Raw genomic sequence first — 22,993 nt, 5'->3', positions numbered from 1 at the left:
GTCATTAATTTCCCTAAAAACAGACTAGCCAAGCAAAAAGCTGACCTTAAGACACCTGTTCTTGAGATGTTCTTAGAAGGAGAACCAAGAGGTATCTACAATTTTAAGCTGAAATAGATGGAAAAGCAAAATTTTGTTTCTCACCAAGTTACCAAAGATAAAGCACTATCAGCATCATTTTATCATTAAATGAATATGATGGTTTTGGCTGATAAGGGTTAATTTTCTATGCAGTAGGTAGTATGGGACTGGGGTTTGGATTTGTGCTGGAAACAGTGTTGATAATTCAGGGTGGTTTCATTACTGCTGAGCTGTAATTACCCAGAGACAAGGCCTGTTCTGCTCCTCACCCCACCCCACCCCACCCATGAGCAGGCTGGGGGTGCACAAGGACTTGGGACAGGCAGAACAGGTGACCCCAACTGACCCAATGGGACAGTCCATACCATGCTCAGCATGTAAAGCTGAGGGAAGAAGGAGGAAAGGAGGGATGTTTGGAGTGATGGTGTTTTTCTTCCCAAGTCACCTTTCAGAGTGATGGAGCCCTGCTCTCCTGGAGGTGGCCAAAAACCTGCCTGCTGATGGGAAGTGGTGAATTAATACCTTGTTCTGCTTTGCTTGAATGCACCTCTTTTGTTTTCCCTACTAAACTGTCTTGATCCAATCCATGAGCTTTCTCATTTTTACTCATTCAGGGGGGAGTGAGCAAGCAGCTGTGTGGTGCTTAGTTGCAGTTGGAGTCAAACCACAGCTATGAAAAAGAGTTAAAAAAAAAGATAAACAAAAAAACCCCCCATGGTTTTCTTTAATGTACTAGGATATCTCTGCTTGGTGCATTATAAGAAGGAATCCATGAACCAGTGCGCAGGAGAAACTGGGGAAGGGGCAGCACATAAGAATGTCCTCAGCTACCTATTATGAGCTCTCACTGACTGCTAGACTTGAGTGAAACAGTGGGAAAAGAGAGGGCTACAAAAAGGTAAAAGCGGTATAATGCCCTCAGTCCAACTTGGTATGAGGGCACACAAGTATCTATACTATGAAACTCATCAGAAGCTTTTCATTTTCCACATTCCCAAATGCTAAGTTTATTCTCAGAAGGAAGCACCAAAATCACAAAAGCCTTACAATGAGAGGAAATAGCTATTGTGAAAAGTGTTGTAGTTTGGAATTATTATGTAAATTCTCTCCCCTGCCACTAACTGCCCATGCCAGTAGTTAAGAAAAAGAAGTAGTAAACTGCTGATCGTTTAGGTGGGGGCAGGTTGTCTCTTTTGTTTTTGGGGACATGTTTTTGGATTCTTAGCTCGGAAGACAGGAGCAGGGGGTGTGCTGCCGAGGAGGGAAGCAGTCCTTTTTCTCTCCAGCTCCTGCTGCTGACTACTGCTGTGGCTTCTTGCTGAGCTGCTGCTTTTCTCCTCGCCACGGCTGCTCTCCTGGTTCCTGCATCTGAGGTCCCGGCCTCTGTTCCGGTCTCACCACTACTTGCAGCATCATGGCCTGCCTGCCCCGGCTGGGGCAGCGACCTGGGAGAGAGAAGTTTGCAGCTGCTTTTCAGGACACGCGGCGGTTCCCCACTTCCAGTTTTCCTTTCTCATTTGGGACAAGAGACACAGAGAGAGAGACAGAATTCAACTGGGAACTCACCCTGCAGTCAGCCGGGCTGTGACACTGATACTGCCTCATAAGTATAACTTTTCTCCCAGAGGAAACTTGCCGGTGTGGGGGTTGTTGTTATGGGGGTTGTTGTTTTGTTGGTTTTTTTTCTGTGGCGTTGGGGAAGCGGTTTTGCTCTGGTCTGTTTATAGTTATACCCATACCTACACACACACACACACATATATATATGTATATATGTGTGTGTATATATATATATATATATATATATATTTATCTCAGGAGTTATCCTTCTTGTATCCATTGTCTGATTAAAGTTCCTTTTCTTAAATTTGATAAAGAGTGGCGTGATTATTGTGGAGGAAACCCCCTCTCCTCCGCTTGTGGGTAAACATTTTGGTTTTTGCCCCTCAAACCAAGACAAAAGGCATGAACCCATTCAAGTTTACATATATTCTCTTCCACAATACAGATTTTGCTTAACAGAAACACAAAATTTCAGTATATTTTTTAAGGTTTATGCTTTTATGCATTTGGGAGACATTACAGATTACATGTGGCAAATTTCACTGCCTGTGTAATGGGTTGGCATGGCAAGTAGTGGGAGAGTTACAGGTTTGGCTTCCGTGAGAAGGTAAGTTTCCTGTGAGACCGATGGAATCAGCTGACTCCGTGACAGACCCAGTGTGACCAGGGCAGGGCCCTCAGTAATGATGGTAGCACCTCTGGAATAACAGGTTTCAGAAGCGGGAAAAGTTACTGTGCAACAGGAATCAGGAGACAGGAGTGAGAATATGTGAAGAGCAACAGCTCTGCAGACACGAAGGTCAATGAAGGAGAGGGATTCTCTGGCAGACCACGGTGAGGTAGGCTCCCACCCTGCAGCCCATGGAAGTACATGGTGGATGAGAGATCCACCTGCAGACTCTGGAGGATCCCAAGTCAGAGCAGATGGACGCCCAAAGGAGGCTATGACCCCATGGAAAGTCCATGTTGGAACAGGCTCCTGGGAGCACCTGTGAACCCATGAAGAATGGAGTCCAGGTGGGATCAGTTTGCAAGCAGGACTTGTGAGCCCCCTCCACAAAGGTAGAGACTAGCTGTCAGTTTATCACTGTGACTATTGATACCAGCTCAAAACAAACTATTCAGTCGGTTTCAGGAAGACAAATGCTGACTGTAATGTCAAGCGTATTTGACAAATGCTGACTCTATATGCCAACAACCAAAGGGAGGCTGGGCACTGGAACAGTCTCCCCAGGGAGCCTGACAGAGTTCAAGAAGCGTTTGAACAATGCTGTCAGGCACTTGGTGTGATTTCACAGATTTTAGAGAATACTCTGAGTTGGAAGGAACCCACAAGACACAAGTCCAGCTCTTAAGTGAATGACCCATACAGGGATCAAATGCACAACCTTGGTGTTGTTAACACCATGCTCTAACTAACTGTCCTGTGCAGGTCCAGGAGTTGGATTTAATGATCCTTGTAGGCTCCTTCCAAATTAAAGTATTCCGTGATTCTATGACTCTATAGGTACTGTTCTACACAAATTAAAGAACTGTACCACCATATTACATAAGATGATAAATGTATGAAGTAAGAATGAGCATTAAAGTATAATAACTTAAATGTTAAAACATCTACAAACCATATAACATAAAAATAATCTGAAAACAAACTGAAGCTTCAATGAGTTTCAGTTTTTCACTGGAATTAAATGGATTAAAAAACTGCCCATCCACTACATTTAAAAATCAAGGGAAGAGATAAACAAACCCACTCTAAACACGTGTTGCAAGCAAAACCAAGAAGTGACCCAGGGTTTTTATTTTTCACTTAAATTGATCAGTTAAAAACTCCAGCATAAAAAAGTTCATAGCTTTTATAAAATAACTACAATTTCTGGTCCCCGTATATCTCAAGATTTTATGAGAAAAAGATCTCAACCTCTCAAACTTTTCTAAATTGCAAGAAGCCATTGAGACAAAAAAAAATCGCTGTATCGATGTACAGCTGACAAAGGGACTGCATTTTACCTAGCGATGTACAAAACTCATGAAATCAGTCCACAGTCTTGTATAATTACTTCCTCAAAATGTTACCTTCTATCTTTTCAAAAGCATAGACTATGAAACACCCAAAAGCTGAAGAGAAAGTTGGTAACCAAATCAATAACATTTTCTCTACGAAAAACTTTGTGAAGATACTGTTGAGTTACATGAAACAAAAGGACAAGAGTTTAATATATTCTGTTTGCTACAAGTTTGGGGGTTTTTTTTGAAAAGGTAAAACCGGACAGCAATTCAAGTCAAATACTACAACTAAATAAGATTTCCCATGATTATACTTGGGAGTTTCAGTCAAAAGGTGTACTTTTTGGATACAATTTAACACAGTTGAAGGACACCATGTATAATGCACACATGGTAAGGACAGTATTCAGAGTTGTGACTATTTTGAGAGCTTTGCAATGGCTGAATCCAGCACATTACCAGATAAACAATTTGAACAGCATTCATGGGATCATAAGCACAACTGGTCAAATTCAAGGTAAAAATAACTGCAACCAAAATTGCAACTGCCAGGAATTGATGTCATGAGATGAATAATGTGTTTCCAGCACCAACATCAAAGCAGCACAGACAACTGTGTCTAGCCTGTTAGCAGAAATGTTTGACATTTAACTTTCAAATTTTCCTAACTGTATGTTGGAAGCTAGTAATTTAATATTCCACAAAATCTTAACCCAAAAAAGGGCATGTCTTGTTTGGCAATTTGACTTGCAGAGAGATATATGTATATTTTTTACAGGTAAAAGAAATCTGGTCTCCTCTCCAAATTCACACCCAAAAAAGTAAAACCATGCTAACATCGCCCATAAGTACTCAGGAAAAAGTGGGTTTTAATAATTTTGTGAAGCAGTTCACCAGGAGAAAACACCTAAATAACAATTATTACACAGAAATCTAGTAATATTAATATTGGTACAGTAATATGTTGCATATGTTCCATTGCAACAGATAATAAACAGTATCCAAAACCAAATTCATCCTTCTCTTTTTCAAACATGAGCAACATAGATTTCCTCTGCAATTGCCCTTCTCAGATAAAACTAGATGTCTGAGCTCAAATCCTCTTGCTAACAAACATTCAGTAAAATCAGGAGAATGAGGGAAAAAGGGAGAGAATAATTTCTAGTATAATAGGAATAATAGTAGTAATATTACTAATAATAGTAGCAGTGAAGTATTAGATGCAGGTAATAAAATCATCAATTTCTGCAAATACTAACACACCACTCTGGATTGACATATTACCTGCGTATGAAATGCTTAAAATTGTTCACAGGTTTAATTTTTCAGATGTGGTAGATGAGGCCCTGAGTTTTGACCCTCACCTGGTATCAAACAAAGAGTCACATTATCACCAATCCCTAGGGGCCAGTGTGCCTTTTGAGGATGATGTAGACTCAAAATGGAAATGGCAGGATTGCTTTAGAAATCAGTTCAGCTGCCATCACCTAACCCATGCTAGTGCACATCAGGCAAGAACAAGGCTATACAGGTGAGCATTTGCTGTCTCACAATGAATGAAGACATTGATATGGCAGGCAGGATATAAGCAAACATCATGTTCAATTTCTTGTTCCGATTACTCAGTGCAAAACTGTGGAACAAAAAAGGTGTAACTGATTTGTAGTAACCCCTTTGCAACAAGGCTGCAGTGAATTCAGTAGCTTCAAAAGGAAACTGTCTAGTACCCCAGAAAAATGCAGTCTCAGTGTGGCATGTGAAAGACTAAATCCAAGAGGGAGCACAGGCAAAATGTCCTTTATTGAGCCAAAACAAGTAATTGAGAATGCATAATTTTAATTATTTATGTATACACAAATAACAAGTAACAATAAAGGATCTGCTGTCAATTAAATGTTTATTTCAGCTGTAAATCAAAGAAATCCTGCTAAATGCCACATGGGATTTTATTTTCCACATCTCAGAACTACTATAACAAAATATTTGGGGATTTACTTAAACTTTCAATCAAATATAAAGTGAATCAGATGGAAAATACTTCTAAGTATTTGCAGCAAAAGGCTGTTTTCTTAAGAACACTTAATATTAAAGATTAAGGCTTTAAATACCAGAATGCCAAGACAGTTGCTTTTTAATTAATGGATAAAGTTATATTTTTCAATTATAGGTCTAAGTTAACAAAATAAACATATGACTCTTTCCTAAGCATCAGGAGCTACAGTAGCTCAAGATGAACAAGATCTGTGGGCAGAAAGGAAAGGCTTTACATCTTTAATTTGAACATATGGCATGTGTTTCAACTAATGTTTGAAGTCTGGTGAGTGTATGAATTTTATTCCCTAACATTAAGAAATACCAAGATCATAACCCCAAATTTCTTAACTTTCAAACAAACAGAAGAGTGTAATGTTACATTATGTTGAATCTACTTAGCATGCACTGAAAAGCCCAGCACCCAATTAAAATCTACAGCTGGGGAAGACACATTATCTTTTCAGCACTAGGAAATATTTGAAATTGAATTCAGATCCTCAATTCTCAAATTCTACTGTAACAGTGAATTTCTACCAAAAATTAGTTTGGCCTTTCAACCTTATTTAGCACACAGTGTGAGGAAAGCACGATAGTGGGTCCAGGAGCTCTGCCATAATTCAGGGATGTGAGAAAGGAACTGTTCAATGAAGGCAAGAAAACCTGATCCCTGAGGCCTAGCAGAGATAGCCTGGGCTAACACAACCACCTCTAGCTTTCACATCTACCTATCACTGCTTCTTAAGTTTCCTGGTGCCTAGCTGTGTGTTGCCTCATATTAAGGACTACATGTTAGTTGAGACAGGTATCTTGTGGTCACTCTACATTTGTCTGGCTTTTCATATAGCTTGTGTCCTTGTCTCTTAACAGAGCTTTGTGGTGCAAGAGTAGTTAAACAGGATACAAAGACACTGAGCTCTGGAAGAGGTCCCATTTGAAGATCTGTGGCAGATCCCCAGACAGCTAAAAATATTTATTTGCTAAATACAAATGGTGTCTTTGCAGGTGATAAATGCATGTGAAGGAGAACACATCAAAGACATAGAAAGCACACAGTTTCATCAGAACAGATCAGAATAGTTCAGTTGGAAAAGACCTACAATGATCATCTAGTTATAAGTAATACTTTAACACTTCCATACATGCACTCTTAGAAGACTACAGCTTCTCATTCATATTTATATTGTTATCTTTATTATCTCTAAAGGATAAATTATTTGAGTATAAGCACATGGCTTTGAGAATATAAAGAGCAACAATGAAGCTCAAATAGAGATTTATTTGTTTTTCAAGCTCACTACTTTCATTTTATGCATTCAAATAAAAATGGCAACACAATACACAGACTATGTTGACATTTTTGGGTCATATAAGAGTTGTGCACTCTAAGTGCATTCTTTTACCTTCTAGGACTCCCAAAGTGTTTTTCCTCATAACATGATGTAACATTTTTTCTATGACTTGTGCTTGACATTATCTATCCAGTCAAATTTAAAAGGTAAAAATATAAAGGGAAGTAGCAGGAGATATTAAAGAGTTAAGATTAATTTTAAGTAACAATTTATGGTTAAAAAAAAAAAAAGAATGAGGCTGAAAAATTATAATTTCTTTCAGTAAAGAATGAATTATGTGACAAGGATTACCTAATTCCTTATCACATTTATTTGGAACTGTTCCTCAGTTTAAAAGTTCACAACAGCAATTCATAACATCACAATACTTCCAAAGCAAGTAAAAACAAAAGCACTGCTTTTAATCACCACTCAACTATCCTCAATGCACAAGCTTCAATGATAGGACAAGAAGACAGAATTCAGCAAAGCAAAAGATAAGAACAAATGTATTTCTTCCTGGTCAAGCATAATTGAACTTCTCCCAATCATACACCTAGACCTCAAGAACACATGTTCATCTGTACTGCCTGCCTGGAGGTGAGTGTCCCACTCTACTCTACAGCCTCACCTTGAGTCCTCTGTGCAGTTTTGGGTGCCACAGTATAAGAAGCTCTTAGAGAGCATCCAAAGGAGGGCAACGAAGATGGTGAAGAGCCTTGAGGGGAAGTGCATGAAAAGCGGCTGAGGGCACTTGGTCTGTTCAGACTGAAGAAGAGCAGACTGAGGGGAGACCTCACTGCACCTTGAGGGAAAGGGGAGGGGCAGGCACTGATCTCTCTGGTGACCACTGACAGAATCCAAGCAAACTGCATAAAGCTGTGCCAGGAGAGGTTTAGGGTGGATATCAGGAAATCATTCTCCACCAAGAGGGTAGTTGGAAATTGGAACAGACTCCCCAGGGAAGCAGTTGTGGCACCAAGGCTGACAGAGCTCAAGAAGCACTTGGGCAACAATCCCAGTCATATGGTGTGCTTCTTGAGACTGTCCTGTGCAGGGCCATGAGTTGGACTTTGATGATTCTTGTGTTTCCCTTTCAGCTCAGGATATTCTATAATTCTATGATTCAAGTCTATGGAGTGTTAAGGGAGATGTGCAGACAATGTGTGCTCACAGCAAATCATATCCTGGACTACATCAAAAGCAATGAGGGCAGCAGGTCAAGGGAGAGGATTCTGGTCCTCTTCTCTACTCTCCTCTGGTGACACCCCACTTGGAGTGCTGCATCCTGCTTTAGGCACTCAGTACAGAAAAGACATAGACCTGTTGGAATGGGTCCACAGGAGGGCCACAAAAATAGCCGGAGGAATGGAACACCCCTCTTGTAAGGAAAGGTCAAGTGACTCAGGGAAGTTCAGACTGGAGAAGAAAATGGTCCAGGGAGACCTTATTGCAGCTTTCAATACGTCAGAGAGAGCTTACTGAAAGACAGTGGCAGACTTCCTAAGTAGAGCCTGTAGTGATAGAACAAGGGATACCAGTTATAAAGATGTTAGACTAAGGAATAAATTTGTTACAATGCGTGTGGTGAAACACTAGAACAGGTTGATGGAGAGGTGGTAGATACCCTACCCCTGTAAACATGCAAGGTCAGGTTGGCTGGTGCTCTGAGCAACCTGATCTAGTTGAAGATGTTCTTGCTCATTGTAGGGGAGCTGGATTAGCTGACCTTTAAAGGTCCTTTAAGCCCAAACCACTCCAAGATTCTACGATTTCAAAGAAGTCATATGGACATAGGTAATAGCATATGGGTCACCTATTCTATCTTCTATTTCCATGAATTTAACTGCATTTCAACTTCATTCATCACAACTTCAGGCATTTTACCATCAAGTATTTTTAACCATTATAAAGACTGATACTATATAGTCTGTAAAGTAAAACATATGTTAGCATGCACAGAGTGAGGATAAAGTATGTTTATTAAGACACAGGTCCTCATGTTTGTTGGGTTGGTTTTTTCTAGCACGCTGAATAGTATTCCACAAAACTTACTGCAAGTGTTACCGTAAGGATGACATCTGAGCTGCAGTAATGTAAAAGCAACCTTTGTCATTAATATCTGTGTGACTAAGATGTTACCCACCTTAAGGCAAAGAGTGTCTATCTGGCAGTTCAGAAGCATCTCCTTCTTGCTTTTTTAAATACTAATCCATTTAGTCATCACATGAATAACCATTACATTTAATATTAAAATAGGGTGATTATATTTCTTCATTTCCAAAAGAACACAGCAATATAACTAAAAAGAAACTAATAATCAGGCTACAGAGTGATCTGACTAACTGAAGAGTTGTTTTTACTGTAACACAACTTGAAAGACATCTGCTCACTGCAAATCACCTCAGATTTCTTACAATGAAACCATCCCTTCCACCCCCTGGTTTTATATTTCCTTCAACCTTCAAGCATAAAGAAAATTGGACTCCGAGCATTCAGCCAGAAATACACACCTGGGCATTTTGGAATGAGGCCTAGAAAAATAAAGTTGTTTATTTGAATTAGCCTTGAAGTTGGAAATTAATAGCTGTTATTCAAAACTGAAACAGCATACATGATACAAGCACTGTACAAAAGCAGATGCACTGTTTGCTTAACTTTAATAGAGGATCAAAACAAATAAGATATCAACTGATATGATGACAAAATTTCATTGGCTTTGATTAATCTATGGTTTTATTACTTTTGAACTACAAGGTTATTTGTTCTTAATAAGAAATATCCATAGTCATGAAAAATTAATATGCCTACTTCATTGCCCTCCAGCTTCTATGGCAACTGTTCCAGTTATTTCATAACAGATAACTCTTTCTATATTCTTTATGACTCAACATGCAGAATCAAAACCAGATCAAACAACCCCCTTTTGTAAATTACCTAAGTACATATATGCATAATAGGAGGGAAAAACGGCGCAGAAACCTCACGAGAACACAGACCAAGCATACACACTGCTCCATGATCATAATTTATTTCTGTAATGCTGTGGTGATCTATAGTCAACAGAGGACTGTAGCTGTATGAGACACTCGGTTCGCATCTGGAGTGAAACATTACAGCTGCTGCCTCAGACGTGATCCACAGATAAGCTCTAAGAAAAGCAGGTGGTGGCATTTACTTCAACTTCTAACATCTGAGCTTTTGTATTAAAAGTTTAATCTTGTCTGGCTTTGCCACTTACCCAGTTGTCAGCTCACAACAACTGTGAAGCAAGAAAAGCAGTGCTTTAACAGTGGCACCATGCACAGAGGTACAGATCCTACTGAGTGCACTGCAGCAGCATCTTTTCCTCTTCACTGTGACATGCTGTTGCATTTGTATACAGGGACCACAGAGTTACTTTAACCATTAATAAGTGGTTAAATAAGTTCATTCTTTATTTAACAATTTTCCATATAAAAATAAGATATTCTACCTGTGAGGAGAGATTAAATGAAACAATGCACTATTCCTTCTTAGCCATTTTTTGTTAAAGGTCATTAAACTAGTCAAGCATGGAAAATATTCTGTAGTTCTACTTATTTCCAGTGCTGCTTTCATGCCACTTACCTAAACTGAGGAGTACTACATCCTGCAGCCACTGACCCTATGTGGGTATGAGGGCTGCTCTCTTCACTTGTTTAAAAAGGGTCTTCAAATAGTAATGGACTTCTGCTTCTTTCTTTAAACTGTTCATGAATATGTTTTAATATCAGGGTTATCCTTGGTTACCACTTGTCCTCAAAATGAATTGTTTCAGTCTTCCCGCTAAACATTTTTTGTGACAGTATGACTTTAAAATAACAAAGTGCTCCTGCTAAATGTAGAGAATAATAGCTCTCAATTCCCTGTTAGAAGAGCAATACTAATGCCCATTTGAAATTACCTACTTGTGAATTTTAAAACCTAGAGGAATAAAAAACCTAGAGGAATAAAAAACAATCAAAACCCAACACATGCTACTTAAAGTGTGAAATTCTTATGATTCATCTATGAAATTATCACTTCTCACAAAAAACATTGGCATCATCCCCATGAAATATAATTGAGTTTCTCAAATTAAATGTTCCAATGGTTCAAAGGGGACACTGGAGGCAAACAGTGCACTTACAGCAGAAATTTTAACAGCAAAGACTGAATTAAAAAAAAATTATTTTCCATCAACAAAAATTTTCAGAAGACTAAAAGCCAAATTCAACTGCAGATCAGCCTAGGCTTTGCTAGCCCTATCCATAGAAGATCAGACAACAATACTAAGCTGGTCCTGAGTCACTGGCCTGCATTTCCACCTCTTGTCCCTGTCATGACTTAGTTCACTGAGATCTGCTGGCTCATCCATGCACCAAGCAGGACCGACTCCTGCCACCTCTTCTTGACTTCTGCTTATTGGGATAGGCTTTTCTTGAGCTTGGAGGAAGGGCTTCTACAAGTATTTTAACCAGAAAAGGAAGGTCAAAGCTGCACCCCATTGGACAAACAGTGCTGGCCAACTAGTAACAGGAGAAGGCTGAGGGACTTAGCAGCATTTTTGCCTCACTGGCAACCCCTCTTCCCACACCTCTCAAGCAGATGGACAAGAGGGTGGGGACTGGGAGAACAAAGAACTTCGCATTTGAAGTGAAGATCAGGTTCATGACCACCTGAGGAATCTGAATGTACATAAGTCTATGGGACCTGATGAGATGTACCTCAGAATCCTGAGAGAATTCGCTGATGTAATAGCTACTCTCCATATTATTTGAAAAGTCATGGCAGTCAGGTGAAGTCCCAGGTGACTGGAAAAAGGGAAACATTGTACCCACCTTTAAAAAGGGCAAACAGAAGGCTGGGAACTACTGATCTGTCAGCCTATGGATCACTGAACAGATCCTCCTAGAAGCTCTGCTAGGGCACATGGAGGACAGTCAGGTGATTCTGGACAGCCAACACAGCTTCACTAAGGGTGAGTCCTGCTTGATCAAACCAGTGGCCCTCTGTGATGGAGAGACCAGCCCCCACTCTGCTACAACCTCCTTTCAGGTTATTGTAAGGAGCAATGAGGTCCCACCGGAGCCTCCTCTTTTCTAGGCTAAACAAATCCAGCTCCCTAAGCTGCTCCTCATAAAACATGCTTTCTAGGCCTCTCCTGAGCCTTGTTGCCCTTTGCTGGACATGTTCCATGTCCTCAATGTCCTTTTTAAAGTGAGGGACCCAGAACTGAACACAATACTCAAGGTGTGGCCACACCAGTGCTGAGTAAAGGGGAAGGATCACTTCCCTAGTCCTGCTGGCCACGCTATTCCTGATACAGGCCAGAATGCCATTGGCCTTCTTGGCCACCTGAGCACACTGCTAGATGATATCCCACCAGCTGTCAACCAGCACCCTAAACTGGCTGGGGGGTCTCTTTCTGATGAACTCTGGGGAACACCACTAATGACCAGCCACCAACTGCACTTAGCTCCATTCCCCACAACTCTCTGTGCCCAGCCATACAGTCAGTTATATATAGACCATAACTACTGACTTTCCCTTACCTACTAAATGTGTTACTTTGTCATAGAAGGAGATCAGACAGGTCAAGCAGGACCTTCCTTTTGTAAATCCATTTTGGCTGGGCTCAATCTCCCAGTTGTCCGGCATGTGCTGCATAATGGCACTCAGAATGATCTCTTCCATAACCTTGCCTGGAACTGAGGTAAGGCTGGCAGGCCTGCAGTTCCCCAGATCATTCTTCTGACCCTTCTTGCAAATGGGCATTAAATTTGCTAATTTCCAGTCAGCTGAAACTTCTCCAGTAAACCAGGACTGCTGGTAGATGATTTAAAATGTTTTGGCAAGTTCTTTTCCTACTTCCCTCATTATTCTGGGGTGGATCCCATCAGGACCCATGACGTTTAAGGTCCTGTCCAACCCAAGCTATTCTATGATCCTATGACCAACAAGTCCTTGCAGACTCTTCTTTCCAGGGCTGTAACTCATGAGATTCGTATTGGTGCCTATCATATTAACAATGACTTCCTTCTCTAAGCATTTATTACCTATTATTTTTCTAGCTTGTAAATGTATGTGAAACTTAATAACAGAAAAGTTACATTTCAAACACAGAATATCACATTTCTAATAATGTAAGATAACCAACACTGAAAACTAAAGCCAAGGCAGGGATGAAGACTAATTTTGCATTTTATATTCATTTTTCCAAGCTGGCATGGTTTCGATGTTTTTTCATTTTAGTGTCCTTTTTATATATTGAGGTATTTAACAGAGATAAGAACAAAAAAGAGAGAGTGCTGTTTAAGGCTTTTTAGGATATGTAGAAACAGAAATACCTATCAAAATAATTATTTACATAATCGTGACATAAACAAGCTGCAATTAAGCTATACTTATCATTTCATTATGCTGCTCATTATGACCAAGATATCCTGTTTGTTCTGCCTGTTCAAACAAAAAACCCCAACCCTCTTCATGAAATCAATTCTTTTAACAGTGTTTCAAAAGGAAGTTGGAGCTGGTAAACACATGTTCTTATGGGAAATTGCCATAATCCTGACTATACCCCAGCAGGCTCTGAAAATATTTCTCACAAAGTCTTTCATACAAAATCTAGAACATATGTACAACAGACCATGATTGAAATTCTTTTAAGAAACTTGCTAGAGTGATGAAGAGAACATTACTCTTGCTTTTTCTTTCAAATGTCTACCTTTTGCTAAAGGTATTCTGCAGTATTTGCTTTCTCTCCTATTTTCATGATTTCTGCAGTTTCATGACTCTGTAAAAGAGGCTATGAAAGTTTACATGTAGACCCCCTACTGACAGCATCTTACTGCAGGCTTCTAAAGAAGTACAACCAACACACTGTCTATTGATAAATGCATTTCATTATGTTTGTACCACTAAGCTACTACCATTCTTCCAGGGCAATTAACAGAGAAATCAGTACATTTGTTATTTTTCTATGTGGTTGCTAAGAGGTTTTGAAATTGATGTCACCTTTACCGGGTTTGGGGTTTTTTGGGGTTTTTTTTGGTTTGGTTTTTTTTTTTGTTTCTTTTTGGGGTTTTTTAATTACTATTGACTGGTATGTCAAAAAGAGCATAAACAGATCAACACAGTTTTGTTACTAATTGTCATGCAACTAAATATCTATAAGCCATTAGGGACATATAAAAGTTACAAACTTCTGGATGAGGAACACTAAAATAGATGAACATTTTTAAACTTCACCACCTGAAAAATGTAGATCACTCTTTACAATCTAAAATGGACAGCATGGTTTCCTCAGCAATGTTTTCTTCATTGCTTCTAAACTGAGTTTTTGCCCTCTTGCATCAAACAAGGTAATTCAGTTAAAGAAAACAAGATCACATTAGACATGGAAATATTGTGAATGCAACCAAAAATGCAAGAAATATCTTGAACTTTTTATTCTAAATACAGGTCTTTGATAGTCCAAATTAGAAACCTAGCAATCACTTTTTTTGAAGAGCTCTATGATCCAATATCACCTACCATAATTACCTATTTTTAACAAAACCTGAATCTGCAGCAATCAGAACTCTGCCAGGACTACTGTGCATGTTGTCTCATGCATCATCTTCTTTCTCAACCATTAATTTTTCCAGAATTGTTTACCAGAGAGATGAACAACCATGTCTCATCTCTTGTATTCACTGTAGCAGTATGGACATTTATGATTTGTGCAACTTGAAATTAAGCACTTAAAAGACAAAACAGATTAGAAAAGACAATACTTATTCTCCTTGTAATTTACTACATTTGTAAAAAGTGGATTTATAATTCCTCTATTCTGATTTACCAGCATTTTGCTCACACTTACACTGCATTTGTAGAAACAGTTGCACAAAATGCAGGAGAGGAAAAGAAAAAAATCAGAGCTTTAATGAACATACAAAACTTTATAACCAATGCCCTCCATGTTGAAATATCACATATGGTAAGATTAATTTTTAAAGAAGTGTTCCTTCCTTTACCACATGCAAAAACACTGCAGTAGTATTTTTAACTTTTTGAATGCCAGTTGGCCACAATGACTTGTTACTATGGTAGAAAACCAGATCACAACTGTTCTACCACTAAAGTTTAAATCTATCTCTTGGTTTTGACTTCACGCTATAAATTACTAAAACAAATAGAAAAACTTTTCATTTACACTTCTGTTAACTTTCCATCCAGGACTCTACTCTCCAGACAACTATTCAGACTCCCCCGTTCTGTTACATGTGACTCTCTTAAAGCCCCAGATTTTCAGTGCTCTGCCTACAGGATTCAAGCAACTTCTGTGGGTGTCACTGTTAATTAAGGACACATGGAAAGGAAATTAAGGAGCCAAAAAGCAGCCTTGTTGTCTGGAAAAACACCAGAATACATGGACACGGGTGACAACAGTAGGAAAAATCAGAGCTGGGTAACAGGAAATGTTTGCAGCTGACAGAAAGACTTTAGTTAGTGCCTCTTTTTGAAGCATGTGAGGAAGCTGAACGAACAATAAATCAGCCTCAAATCAATTATAAACTGGGACAATGGCATAAAAGTTTCAAATATAACTGAAAAAGACCCTGTCCTAGTTCAGCAGGAGGGACCAGCTAACCCTGTGTGGGGGTGATCAAAGCTGTGTATTCTACCCCCTCTATTCATTCCCCAAGGACAATGGGCCATTAGCAGCAGCTGCCCAGGGAGCCATTATCACCTTCACACCCAGCCTGAGGGGGCGGAGCTGCTAATGGGCCATCAACAGCTCAACACCCCCTGGCTCCCAGAGTTAATCACCCATTGTGTGAGTCCCCGCCCAGGGGGAGGGACTGAGAGCTCCCTGAGGGTACATAAGTGGTGGGTAAGAAGACCTTCGGGAACTTCTTGTCGGATCCAGAGCAGCAGCAGGACCTTGACAGGAGATCACCGCTCTCGCCCAGACCACAGCCCTTGCCTGCACCAACAGGTTTTTCTTTTCCTTTTGCTCTGGACTTGGGGGAACCACAGGGGTCTCAGCACAAGGGCAAACAAACCCCCTTGGGTTTGTGCCCCAGGACACTGGGTTATACTGCTGGGGTTTTGTGAGTTGAAAGCAATCTCCCTTGTGTGTCAGTGTTGTTATTGTAATATTATTATTAAATTTTAGCTCTGACTTATAATCTCTCTCGTGGTGAGTTCATTTCCCCTGCTGGTTCACCTTTAAACCAGTACAGACCCACAGAAATTATAACAAGGATGAGCCTACCACTGCTAAAACACATTCTATTTCTTTTTATATATTTTACTCAAACTTCACTAAACATGTAGTCATTCATAAAGCTACCAAATCATGTAGTTAGCTAGACAGAGACAACCTTGCTGAAAAACCAGTAAGGAACAACAGAGATACACTTACTTATTGACTAATTTGAAATTAAGCCTTTTACTCTGTGGTAGCTTCATTTTTGCTCCACATCAACTACTTTTCTGTTTGCAGCAACAAGAAAAGCATGCCAAAACCAGATGACTCCAATATCTGGTAACTATTAACTAATATCCAGTTCTGATTTCTAGACACCAGCCTTCCCAAATGAAATGATACAACCATGTAGTTTAAGATGGCCACTGAAAAGGACTGTAATTCAAGACACATAAACTGCATGCCTGAGCTGCTTATCATACAAAGAGAAGAACTGAGCTCTCACCCCTGAACTATCATGTTCAATTTCAGATCCCCCAACTCCTCCACCTCCATTGAAATAGTCTGAACTCCACTCAAACTCTTCGCTGGTACTGACTCTTGGACCCACCAGGAACAGCTGATGCATTTAGTACAACACCTTGATAGGGATTTTAAAGAATGTATGACCAAATGTAGAACCACAATCCCTTTTTTTTTCCACTAAAAATTATACCAACCAACATTTCTACTCCTAGTTCTAAAAAGGTGTAAAAGAATAAAATTAGAAACTGGGAACAGATCTAGTTATTGAGGGCAAAAAACCCCCCAAAACCAACCAAAACTGCGAACATTTGGCAGACAGCATCTTAGCATCACAAGCCAGTATGCAGTAGTCCACAACAGACAAGTAAGCAGAAACACCAACTGGCTAGATTTGGCTTAAAATCTGAGCAAGCAACTTAGTATCCATGTTATAATGTTTAGTTTTTAAATAAACAATATTGTAATAGGAAAGCTTGTGGTTGTGGATAGTAACACTATAATATGTAGTTTTATTAACATAATTTTCTGTATCTATAAAGCAAGTCATCAGTCTTGGCATGTGACCAAGGTACAAGTGTAGTCACTTCACTGGGAATAAATGCAGTTGGCTAAGCAGCATTTTAAGACTGTTATTCCACTTTTCCAACAAAGGAGTAGTTCTTTTACTATCTCTTTTTCACACACACATACACTGAAACAAGCAACAACACCCCAGTAAGCATCTGTCCGAGTTTCAGGAAGAGAAGACAGCTTTAATAGTACTCAGAGCAAATCAGCACCAGTTGCAACTGTTTACGAGATTATTCCTTTTAAACAAGATCAAGTATTTTCCATTGACTTGTTACAAGGTAAAGGGACATTACATCTGATGAGCAAGGAGGAACAAGGATTTCCTGGTTTGTATATTCCTCCACACAGCAGAAATTGTTACCAATCCCAGCAGCTGAATTTTGGAATACTGTCAAAATTGTGAACCTTATATGGTCCAGGATGCTCATATGGTGTTTCAATTATACAGATTATTCCCTGATATTTAACACAGCCATATACTCTGAAAAGGAACTTTGGACTGCTGTGTCAGTTCAGCACTTAGCTGCTACTGATGAATACAATCTTAGGTTGCTTGCTACCTAGCAAATCTGTCTTCCAAAAAGTATACTTTTGCTACTCAGTAGTCAGCTGTAACTCTCACAAATGCTCTTAGGAGATAAGAGATGACTTACAATTTAAAGAAGAACCCTGTCTGAGCAGAGAAGAGAGTGTATTGTCTGCAGCTGTCAGAGTCCTCTGTGAGCTGGTGATTCAGGCTCATGTAAAATATGAATGTCCCTTAAGTCATCACCATCAGTTCTTTCTTATGAATAGTTGCAATATCATAGTAAAACATCACATAAACTCTTGCACAGATCCTCCCCTGAACAGGCATTTATTCAGACACATAAATTTTTGCAACTTACTGCCTTAAACACAATAATGAGCTTAGAGAAGCCTTAATAACTAGGGCAAATGAATTCCAAATCTGCTTAAAATCCTGGATATGGCAGAGTCTCCAGCCGTCATAGTGAAATTCTCAAAGTTCTGAACATTTATGAAGAATTTCACCCACTTCAGCTGCTCAAATACTCAAAGATTCAACACTGTCTCAAGTGCTGAAGAGCAACTAAATTTTGTAGTAGTACCTTCCTTTGAGGATTTGCAGAAATACATTTAGGGCCATAAAGTGCTGGAGAGTCACACAAAGAAACTACTAAGTGGCTTATGGAAGAGCTTCTGACAAGAGATTAGGCACAACTGTGGAACTGTAAATCGTAAAGACATTAATCCCTCCTTTAACTCACAGATTCAAAGAGCCCATCACCAAAATACTAGGAAGCTACATTCTTCCCTGTAAGATGACTCAACTTTCCAGCTGCCTGCAAGTTAGTTAATGCTTGTACAAATTCTTTAAAAATCTCGCAGGACCTTTTAAGCATGGAATGATTAATCCTTTAGTGCTATGGAAAATGGATCTTCCTTTAAGGAAAGTCAGGTCTAAGTAAGACCTTTCAGAATCAGCTGACAGTCTCAACAGGACAGAAAATGCTGTTGCATACTGGTGTATATAGAAACCAGGACTGAATATAATAAGCAATCCTATGGAATATCTACCTAATCTACTACGGAATCTAAAATGTAGATTTATACTGAACAACTAGACAGAACTTACCGTTAATGTAACTAATATTCACCTACCCACCTGAAATCCAGAGTTGCCACATCAGCCAGTCTCCAAAAGTGAACTCAGGTGAAGCTACTTTAACCCCCAGAAGCTGTGACATGCGTACCTTTCAATTCAGATATCTGAAAAGCTCCCTTTGAATCTAGAAAAGAGCAAGTATTGATTATCCTCCCATTTTCACCAATGAATGACATAACAGTACTCCACAGGGTTTGAGTGAAAGATACAAAAAATGATTACTATCTCTTTTTTCATGTACATTAAATTTAGTTTTCAAAGCAAGAAAGATAATTACTTCCTTCACTCTGCAGAATTATGTAAATACTAGCATTGGTGATTTTTTCACTTTTTCAATTTCATGGAAGCAATTTCCCTCAAAGCATGTTATTATGTTGTCATCCTGCAGGCCCATCTCTAGAAAAATGGTAATCTGAAAATATTTTAAAAAGATTTTCCAAGAGCCACAATTTTTCAAGCATCCTGATTGGTTTAAACCACGCCATTTATGAGAAAAGAATATTTGTTTCTGATGGTCCTGATGAAACTTGCACTTTTCATGTTGCAGTTGCAGATCTAAAATACACTTAGCGAACATTCTATTATACTAGACCTGAAGTTAAAAAATGGTTTTTGCTTTCCCCCACCCTCACAGCCATCAGTCTTAATATGTTTTAAAAAATTAATAAAGACAGAAAAAAATACCCTTTTTTAAATTATTGTTTGGATTCCAAACTGCTTCAAAAGCCAAAACTACTGCAATGAATTGATACAGCAATATTTTCTTTTGGAACTTATAATTAATCACATCGTACGATCCCCATAATCAACACAACCTCTGAAATTGCAACATCTTGGCAACATGTAAAAGGGCAGTTCTGTTAAGAAGGTCTATGAAAGGGCTTTTTCCTTTGCTTATTAAATGGGGAAAAAACATGAAAGATATAATATCAATGAATGCACTAAAACAAAGCATAACCAACTGAACCAAAGGGAAAAAAATTACATATCCTACCAAGCAAGGCATAACATTCAATTAGACCAGAGACTGGAACAATCAGTAGCAAAACAGAACATGCACAACAGTGGGAAACCTGCCATTGATATATTTTGTAGCAGTGATTATACAAAGGCTCAAGTTTAAATTGTTCAGCTAGTAACTAGCTCATTGTACTTGCTCTGAGCTTTAAAAATATTTTCTTATGCAGAACTAGCCAAAGAAGTCTTCAACTACATTTGTTTTGAGTACGGGTAATTCAATGCTAACACCAAATCCAGGTTAAAATAATACATTCACATACAGATCAGGAGATTGTGTATGACATAATTTTCCATGAAAAGTTATGATTGAGCACAAACATCAGGAATTAACAATTTGGTTCTTCAATCACTTTAGAAGTGTGAAATCTGACCAGAAAAGCTTTCCTAGCAAACTAATCTTAAAAGACACTCATTTTTTTTCTCTACTTCCTGCAAAATTTTAGGAAAAAAAGCCACTGCTACTCCGAAGTGTGACTCCCTGGAGAAAATGTACCTACAATGTTTGCAATTACTAGGAAAAGTCCATTGCAAATTGAATTTATTACTTTACTAGTGAAATATAGCAGCTGAACTAACAAAATCAGGTTGTGTTGATTTTTTATAGCTACTTTTTAATCAGTAAATTCTATGACAGAAGTAAATTTTGTTTCATGTTGCCTATCTGTTCTACTTTTAATACCAATGGCAATGCAGGAAGTTCATAAATGTGAATCTTCAGGAGGCTTACACACATCACTGAGAACAGTAAAATGAATGGTTACACATCTGCAGTCTGAACTTTGAGATGAATATAAACAAGTTGTGAATATGCATTTTTCAAATGATTGAGCATATTATTTTTCATTTACTCATGATTGTTGCCAGAAATGAATAATACATTTTAATATAGTATAGAGATTCAACAATCACAAGTATAGAAAGAATGTATGAGTATATATCCATCTTCTCTGCATACATAATACTAAAGCTATAGGTTTTCATCTGTTTTTAATACCAAGACATCAAATAATTTACAGTGCAGAACTGAATCAATCATGTACAAGTGCTATTCAACATTTCTGTACATCCTCCATTAAACCTAGATTTGAGACTGAACCAAAGACTTACATGGATCAAGTCATGGTCACTTGGAACACTGAGACATAAAATGCTGTATTATTTCAAGTCGAGATTATTTCCAGCTCACTTCATTATTTCAAATAATATCAGTGACTGAAATACAGTGCAGTCCACAACAAAAACAGTGTTTATTCCTTTTAATTCAGAAGTCAATTGCTAAATGATGATGGGGAGATCAGCTGACCAGACTCCTGAGGTAACTTTTCACAACAATTACACTGCTAATGTAAGGCAAGAAAACACAGAGCCTTATGCAGCTATTCAGTAACATTGCCAAAGAAAGGAATTAACTATTTGAATCTAAGAGTGTTTTGCTTTTCATTTCTACATTCCCTGTCATGCCTCATAACATACCATAAGCAATTTGTCAATACAACAACCATTACTCATCCTGTATTGTAAATACAGAGAAAAATGAAAATACAATCCCTATATTCTAAATGTGGGCTAAAAGTCCTAAGCCCATGTGTCATCTAAAAAGCACTCCAAAGTAACATAAAACTTCACCAAAGAAAGAAACACTACAAAAGAAAGTGTGTGTGAGCATACACACTGCCCTCATATTTACTTAAGCAAGTCTTAGAGATGTGCATTTTTACAAGAATTTAGCTGAACATGAAGGAAATTAATGGTTGCATATGATTCCTAAGCACCTTGAGAAGAAAGTGATACACAAAAATATGCATAATATTTTAACAACCGTTTACTCCAGGTACAATTTGAAAAGTACTGTGCCATAAAAGCATTCACAACTTCTAGTCTTTTGGCAAGGTAACAAATGTTAAACATCTGCTGGGCTGTTGTGAGTTCATGAACTACAGAAATAAAAAATATGCCTTCTTTTGGTAGCCTAGTTCTTATTTAGAAATCCAAAAATAACACTCCCTAGTAACAGCATCCACAAGGAACCAGATACTTGGCCCCAAAGTAAGACACAGCAGCAGAGGGCTTATGGCAACTACAACTGGTAATGTAGGTTCCAGCACTTATGTCAGGATGAAATCAAGCATAGCCAAGTTCAACCTTTCCAAACCATGCATTGGCTTGGGGGAGATTAGGAACTCTGTGTCAATGCCTTTAAAAAGGCAGATGTGACTCATGGCACTCATATTTAAAATCATAAAATGAGGTTTCTTTTTCTCCTACTGAATCAATGGCAGCAGCACTGGGGGCAGTAGCATTGGGGCAGTGATACTTAAAAACTATTTGCTCTCAGTACAATCATTTAAATTAAATCATATTATTTGATACTGCAGTTCTGTGACACAAACTCTGGCTTTGGTTTCTCTCCTTAATTCCTTGCAAAACCCTTATTCACCATACTTCTGTAGTGCCACTGATCATAGAAAAATATGGAATTAATTTAATGAGTATATCATCCCAATACATCTTTCTAAGCTACTTTTTTTTAAAGAAAAAATGCATTCAGTATTTTCCCCATGTCCATGTTTTGCATAACCAAGTCCTCTGTATAGTACTTGCCAAGCCAGTCTCCAGACCTGTCAGCTGCAACACCATGCCTGGGAAGATCATGGAACAGATCCTCCAGGAAGCACTTCTAAGGGACATGGAAGACATGGGGAGGTGATTTGAGACAGCCAGCAATGCCTCACCAAAGGCAAGCCCTACTTAACCAACTTCTATGGCTTCTATGATTGAGTGATTCCATAGGTGGACAAGGGGAGGGCTGAGAATGTAATTTATTTGGACTTCATGGTCCCCCACAACATCCTTTTCTCTGAATTGGAGAGATATGGATAGACAGTCTGAAAAATGGGAATTGTTTTGATAATCAAATCCAGATGATAGTGATCAATGACTTGGTGTCTCAGTGTCTGCCAGTGACAAGTGGTGTCCTTCAGGGGTCCACGCTGTTATGTAATA

General features: G+C 38.7%; 1 protein-coding gene across 4 annotated transcripts in view; it reads right to left on the bottom strand.

Moving 5' to 3' along the window:
- Window positions 1–22,993, bottom strand: part of SNCAIP (synuclein alpha interacting protein) — an 89,599-nt gene that overhangs the window by 56,245 nt on the left and 10,361 nt on the right. Inside the window, exon 2 of one of the 4 annotated variants that reach the window (XM_071581104.1) lies at window positions 19,059–19,094. The exons of 2 other annotated variants lie outside the window; for them this stretch is intronic. The gene's annotated coding sequence lies outside the window, so the exon portion shown is untranslated. One more of the 4 variants, XM_071581103.1, reaches the window with a different exon arrangement.

Source organism: Pithys albifrons, chromosome Z, assembly GCF_047495875.1.
Source record: "Pithys albifrons albifrons isolate INPA30051 chromosome Z, PitAlb_v1, whole genome shotgun sequence".
NCBI lineage: Eukaryota > Metazoa > Chordata > Aves > Passeriformes > Thamnophilidae > Pithys > Pithys albifrons.
This window is presented reverse-complemented; position numbering and strand designations above follow the sequence as displayed.